This window comes from Sapajus apella, unplaced genomic scaffold (assembly GCF_009761245.1).
Source record: "Sapajus apella isolate SASKATOON/1434 unplaced genomic scaffold, GSC_monkey_1.0 scaffold35, whole genome shotgun sequence".
NCBI lineage: Eukaryota > Metazoa > Chordata > Mammalia > Primates > Cebidae > Sapajus > Sapajus apella.
In genome coordinates, this window is record NW_022436975.1 from 13228474 (window position 1) to 13235562 (window position 7089).

Genomic DNA, 7089 nt, shown 5'->3' on the forward strand with positions numbered 1-7089 from the left:
TGGCCAAATAATTAAAATAGATTTTTTTAGGAATGAAAGGGACACTAGCTCTAGATTTAAATGTTTTACTGAGTGAAGAGCAGTCTGAATGAAAATGACCCATATGTAGACACAATCTTATTCCACAACTTTTTTAGTAAGAAGAATCCTGTAAAATTATCCCAGAGGAAAAAACAAAACAGAAATAAAGGACTGAAATTTTGACCAACATCAGACTTCTTTTCAGCAAGAGTGTCAGAGTGCTTCGACACTGACTCCTCAATGTGGATAGAGTTCTGAGGGAAAATTTCACAACATGAAATTTTTTATGTATTTAGATAAACTGCCAATCAAGTGATGAGCACAAAATAAAGATATTCCAGACAAGTAAGGAATCAGAAAAATCACAAATGCACTTTTATTGGTTAATTACCTGTTGACACAATAACTTTTAAAAAATTATACTTTAAATTTTGTGATACATGTGCAGAATGTGCACGTTTGTTACATAGGTATACACATGCCACGGTGGATTGTTACATCCATCACCCCATCATCTACATTAGGTATTTCTCCTAATGCTATCCCTCCCCTAGCCCCCCACCCCCTGATATCCCTCCCCTAGCTCCCCATAGCCCGACAGGCCCTGGTGTGTGATGTTCCCCTCCCTGTGTCCATTGTTCAACACACTTATAAGTGAGAACATGAAGTGTTTGCTTTTCTGTTCTTGTTTCAGTTTGCTGAGAATCATGGTTTTTAGCTTTATCCATGCCCTGCAAAGGACATGAACTCCTTCTTTTTTATGGCTGCATAATACTCCATAGTGTATATGTGCCACATTGTCTTTATCCAGTCTATAATTGATGGGCATTTGGGTTGGTTCAAAGTCTTTGCTATTGCAAACAGTGCCACAATAAACATGCATGTGCATGTGTCTTTATAATAGAATAATTTATAATTATTTGGCTATATATCCAATAATGGGATTACTGGGTCAAATGTTATTTCTATTTCTAGATCCTTGAGGAATCACCACACTGTCTTCCACAATGTTGGAGCTAATTTACATTCCCATTAACAGTGTAAAATGTTTCTATTTCTCCACATCCTCTTCAGCATCTGTTGACATAACAACTGAGAAGTAAATAAGGAAAAAGGAAAACACAGGCTCCACAAAACAGTGGCTCTATCTCAGGAGAGCAGTCAATATCAGCCATTAGTTAATAGAAATTGAACCAAGTAGGAAACAACCACTCTAGAGAGAGCCGAAGAAAATAGGGATCTTAGAGGAATGACACCACAGATTCCATGTGAATGAAAGAATAGTGTACCCCAGAGGTTGTCAAACCATGGCTTATTGGCCAAATTTGTCTCATCTCTTGTTTTTGTAAATAAAGCTTTATTAGAATACAGCCACACTCAATCATTTACATATGGTCTATGACTATTTTTATAACACAGCAATAGCACTGAGTAGTAGCAACAGAGACTGAATGTCTTGTAATGGCTAAAATTATTTACTATCTGCTCTCGATACAGGAAAAGTTTGCCAACGCCTGATGCTGGCAGTTGAATAATTGGAGAATTACAATAAAGTCACAGAGTTCAATAAAAAAGAGGGACAGTTAGGCACTCCAGGAAACTTTTAAAAAAACTGAATGTGAAGCAATAAGTCAACTTGTCTGAACAGGAGGTAGGACCTTAAAGAAGAAAAATGGAATGATTTCTACTTGATAGGTAGAATGCACAGTTACCCTATTAGAGGTATAATGAAGAACATATGTGCCTTATTTTTCAAGATAAAAAGATAAAATGAAATCAATATTATTGAAAAGTAAAAGAGGAAGAAAAGAACAAATAAAGGAAACCAAGGAAATTGTTACTTGAAAGGTGTGGTTCACACAAAAAGCATACTAAAATTGTCATAATTTTGAGTGTATGAATGTAGAGTGCATAGACACATGAGTCTTGATGTTGGTACCATGGAGGGGGAATGTGACCTTAGCTTATTACCTGCTTCTGCATTGAGTATATTTATGTCATTATAAAGTTGATAAATTTTTGGCTTGTAACATTGAGAATCAACTTAGAAAAAAAGCATTAAAAATGTCATTATAACTAGGGAAAAAATGCAAGTTTACACACATTCAACAACATAAAAGCCTGTCAAACAAGGGGTAAGAGATGCTGACAGTTCTGTGCTGCATCCATGCATGTGATGGCAAGAGGAAGGTGTTTTTAACGTCTTTTCACAATATGAGGCATTTCCTCATCCAGCACAAAGGAGCAAATGACTTTTCTCATTGCACACCAATGTATTTGTCTTGATATAAATCAATAAATTTTTCAATTCCTCAAAAGATGGACCTACTGTGCCATTTTATGTCCAAGTGAAACACACACACACACACACACACACACACATTCTCTCTCTCTCTCCTCTCTCACACACACTCACTCTTCTATGTAGATCTTTTTATTAATCTTTGCAGCATCTAAATGACTAATATGGTACTTTGCATTGTATTTTGTTTATATTGATGGAATTCAATTTTTACTTCAATAGTGTTTAAAACTCCATAAAACAGAGTATATTTCTGGACATTTACCTAGGCTGAATCTGTAGAATGAGCTTCGTCCAAACTAAAACTAAGTAAGAATGTTTTTCTTAAGAATTCAGTACCCTATTCATGGAAACTAAATTTTCGTATAAATAAAGTGAGCTGCCTTTTATTCTTATTCTTCCTGTTGACTAGAGGCAGGAACAATACAATGATTCAAAGTGAAGATCACTATGAGGCTGTTCACAGCTGTGTTGACAGCCATGAATCAAACTGTGAAGTTTAAGTATGTCATGTAAACATCTAAGTTACTAAGTAGATGTTTTCTTTGAACAACCTCTACTTAGTAGCTTAAGAACTCATGTCAAAAACTGTTATAATAGTTAGACTATAAAGGATATACTCTTTCTTTAAAATGAGAATGTTAAAGCCTTAATTAGAATTCAAATTACTTAAATTGATAATTTCGAAGATGATTTCAAATGATAGTCTTGAGTCATAAATGCAGCAGATCTTTAGATCTAGTAAGCCCTGTAGCCACAGATCTACCACCACCAGCACCCCTCAATCTTCTAGTGCTTGAAAATTTCCCAGTGTGCAACAATCTCCAGAGAGACTTTTCATTTTTCAGTAGATTGGCTTCTGAGTATGGCCATGGCCTAGAACCAAATAAAATCTTATATTGCAAGTTGTGCCTCTGTGAACATTGCTTGTGGCTCTGAGGAGCAATAGATCTGTGAACCTCCTGTCAGCCCTACTTGATAAAGATTTGCTGCTAATAGAACTAGTGACTTGGAGATGAATTACTTGGAAATGTTAAGGTGGTCGAAATCGGATAACTTTGTGTAAAGGGTCTACACAGATTTCTTTAGGTATTTATTTACTTTGTGGTTGAGCTCCTTATACTTTACTTCATACAATAAAGGCAGTAATGAATTAAGGACTTCATAGGCTCCATGATTTTATATTATTTTGCTTGGATTTAATCCCAAAAGCTATGTTACTAAAATAGGACTCAAACATATGGATAAAGTAAATAAAGTAAATAATGGGCAAAACAATGCAATGTACTGCCTTTGTTTCTCCTGTTTTTTGACTTTTAATATTAGCTCTGGTGGATTGAGTAACCCTTAGTACTACATAGTGCTTATCAGTGAGTGAAAACTATGAGTACATGGAGGAGGTAATTTTTTAAAATAATTGTATAAATTGTTTTTCAAACTAGCAGTGCCAGGTGAATTAATCACCTTAGCATATTTGAGAGAAGCTCCTTAAGTCCTTTCTATAATTTGAGTCCATATACCTTACAATAGTTGCGGGGGATTATTCTGCTCTTGGAATTTAATCAACAATTCATAACAAATATGTAACCTACTTGATCCTCTATTAATTTTGAAACCTGAAAAAAGTCACATAAATTGTTGCAAGTTTTCTTTCTCTGGAAACAGAAATTGAAAATAATATATTTTAAAGGAGTTGTTTTTCCATTGAAAGCACATACTTCATTGTGAATAGACAGATCTACAGAGGCTGCAGAGTTGAAAGACTGTATGCGAAGGGTCTGTACCACACATGTACTCAGAAAGGTTCTTTCAAGCATGCTGTGCACTGACTTAGCAATCCACTGGCAGAGTGATAACGAAAACAAAAGAAATATGTGACAACTATTTCACCAGCTTCTCAATATGTCAGGGAATAAACCCACGTGTTAAGGAAGTGCTCCAAGGCAATAGTGTGGATAAGAAATAATTTAACACTTTAACTTTTCCACATCTGTTAATCTCATATGATTCTAATGAAAGTATAAAATATGTTATTATCCTACTGGGTATGGAAGAAAAAATAACAGTCACTACTTGGAGAAGGAGATAAGAATAGAAATTTTATGTCTTGATCCTATTTTATTTCCATCATACCACACTAAAATCCTTCAGCAAAAAGCTCTTTGCTTAATAAGATTGAATTTTAAAATAAACTGCATTATCAAAGGTAGAAATAACATAGGAAGCACTTAGAAATGATGGGGCTTTGCCCCATTTGATCTCTTTACTTCCTCAGCTTAATCCTAATCACCTAGGTGGGCAATGCAAATATCCCTATCCTTCAGTAGAGTAACATGGCACTTTTTAGAAATTTATTATCTGTATGATCACCATCAAATAACAATCTCTCAGCTTTAGTTTCTCTGTCAAATATGTTTAACAGTAATCCTTGCCTTGCAGGTAATCATTAGCAATTGAATATCTTTAAAACACAGAGGACAATCAATCTAGAGAGAAAATCTCAGAAAACATCCTTTTGGCAGGCCCATACCAGCCCACGCAAAATCGATACCCTCCCTTCTTCCCTCTCAACCCTAAAATTATTTGTCTGAGTTAACATCAACCTTTCCAGATTCTGTTGTCATCACTCCAGTACTGAGTAGACCAACACTTCACCAAAATTTACCTGCACCATTCTTGTTAAAATGAATCCGTTTCTTGAAAACAGTTTCTTGATACAGTAGTTTCATGTAAAATGTATAATATAGCAATATTAGCATTTGACACAAATTAATGCAGGCCTGACTCCATAAAGTTCCAATTTCAGGGCATAAGTGAAAGGAAAGATAAGTGTTTCCAGCACATCATGTCTCCTAGTAATACACTTTTTAAAATGTCAATATTATGAGTAAATCCTTACCCTTTGCTAGAGAAAATGACTTTCATGCCAGTAATGAAGAGAATCACTTATGCTATGTTGAGTGATTCTTAATGATCAATAACAATACTTAGCACTTACGTAGTAATTTTCATCTTAAAACCACTTTACTGGCATTGAACAAATTCAAAGATGCTGTCATTTTCTCTCAAGAAAATCCATGGGATGGGATTGTAGTTTACTTTGCCATTCAAGATTGCAGGATGTGAATTGTGGAAGCAGGTACTTTGCACAAATCACGGGGTGCCAGACCATTTTAGGCAGCTAGAGAGATTATATCAACAGTTAATTTTATTGTTTGTAAAAGTAACAGATCTCTACTGTCAAAAATGTGAGAATATGCCAAAATATGAAGAAAAATTACATAAATTACTCTTAATCCCATTATGCAGCAATAGACACCTGTGTAATAGCAGTGTCTTCCCATTTTTGAATGTATATGTATCACATTTATGGCATATATATTTGTTTGCTTTCACATTGCTATCAAAAACTACTTGAGACTGGGTAGTTAATAAAGTGGTTTAATTGACTCACAGTTTTGCATGGCTGGAGAGGCCTGAGGAAATTTACAATCATGGTAGAAAGCAAAGAGGAAGCAAGGCATGTCTCACATGGTGGCAGGAGAGAAAAAGAGAGGGAAACTGCCACACACTTTTAAACTATCAGATCTTGCGAGAACTCACTATCATAAGAACAGCATGGGGGAAGCTGCACCCATAATCAAATCACCTCCAACCAGGTCCCTCCTTTAACACCTGGGGATTACAATTCAAGATAAGATTTGGGTGGGGACACAGAGCCTAACCATATCAGCATATGAGTTTATTTTTTGTAGTTTATTTTAAGGACAGTGTATTAGTCTGTTCTCATGCTGCTAATAATGACATACCTGAGACTGGGTAATTTATAAAGGAAAGGAGACTTAGTGGACTCACAGTTCCACATGGCTGGGAGGCCTCACAATCATGGCGGAAGGTGAAGGACATTGGCAGCAGGCAAGAGCGCATGTGCAAGAGACCTTTCCTTTATAAAACCATCGATCTTATAAGACTTATTCACTATTACAAGAACAGCATGGGAAAACCCTTTCTAATGATTCAATTATCTCCCACCAGTCCTTCCCACAATGTGTGGGCTTTATGGGAGTGAAAATTCAAGATGAGATTTGGGTAGGGACACAGCCAAACCATACAGTGTATATCCTTTTTAAATGTGATCATAATAAATGTCTGGTTTGCAGCCCTGACTTTTCAGTTAGAAACAGATATGGACATTTAAAAAAAAACTTTTCAAAGTGATTCTTAATGCCCATATGATATTCTGTTGTATGAATGCATTAAAACTTACTTTGTCATTTTGACTTAGACATCTCGGTAGTTTTCCTTTTCCTTTTGTTACTATATATAACAGTAATGATTATCTTTTCACACATTTTCTGCCTTATTTACTGACTAGCAATGTATCTGTTAGCATGTCCCATTTCCCATCTGTACTCTTCCTCCTCCCCACAATTTGGGTTCACTATTAGAGACTGTGGGGTAATGAATTAGAGATTTTAAAACATGGGTACTGTCTCATGATTCTGGAAAAGTGCTTTGGTAGCAGACTCCAGAGTGAAACAACCTGAATTTCCATCAAGTAATTAAAAGATAAACAAAATGTGGTATTCTATACAATGAAATATTATTCAAACATAAATAAGAGTGATGAAGTTGAAATTGGCCCAATTTTCCCATAGAACTGAAACTTGAGAAATGTACATTTGTTTTACGTAAGTTCCTTTCTCAGGAAATTGACCAATAATCAGGGCTCCCAGATAGTATTAAGGGACTGAGCCTTCCCAGAT

General features: G+C 35.5%; 1 long non-coding RNA gene across 1 annotated transcript; it reads left to right on the forward strand.

Moving 5' to 3' along the window:
* The first annotated feature begins 290 nt into the window (after positions 1 to 290).
* LOC116563529 lies at positions 291 to 3120 on the forward strand. Its single transcript, XR_004274439.1, has 2 exons — positions 291 to 366; positions 1519 to 3120. It is a non-coding gene; the product is annotated as an uncharacterized LOC116563529 (long non-coding RNA).
* The last annotated feature ends 3969 nt before the right edge of the window (positions 3121 to 7089 follow it).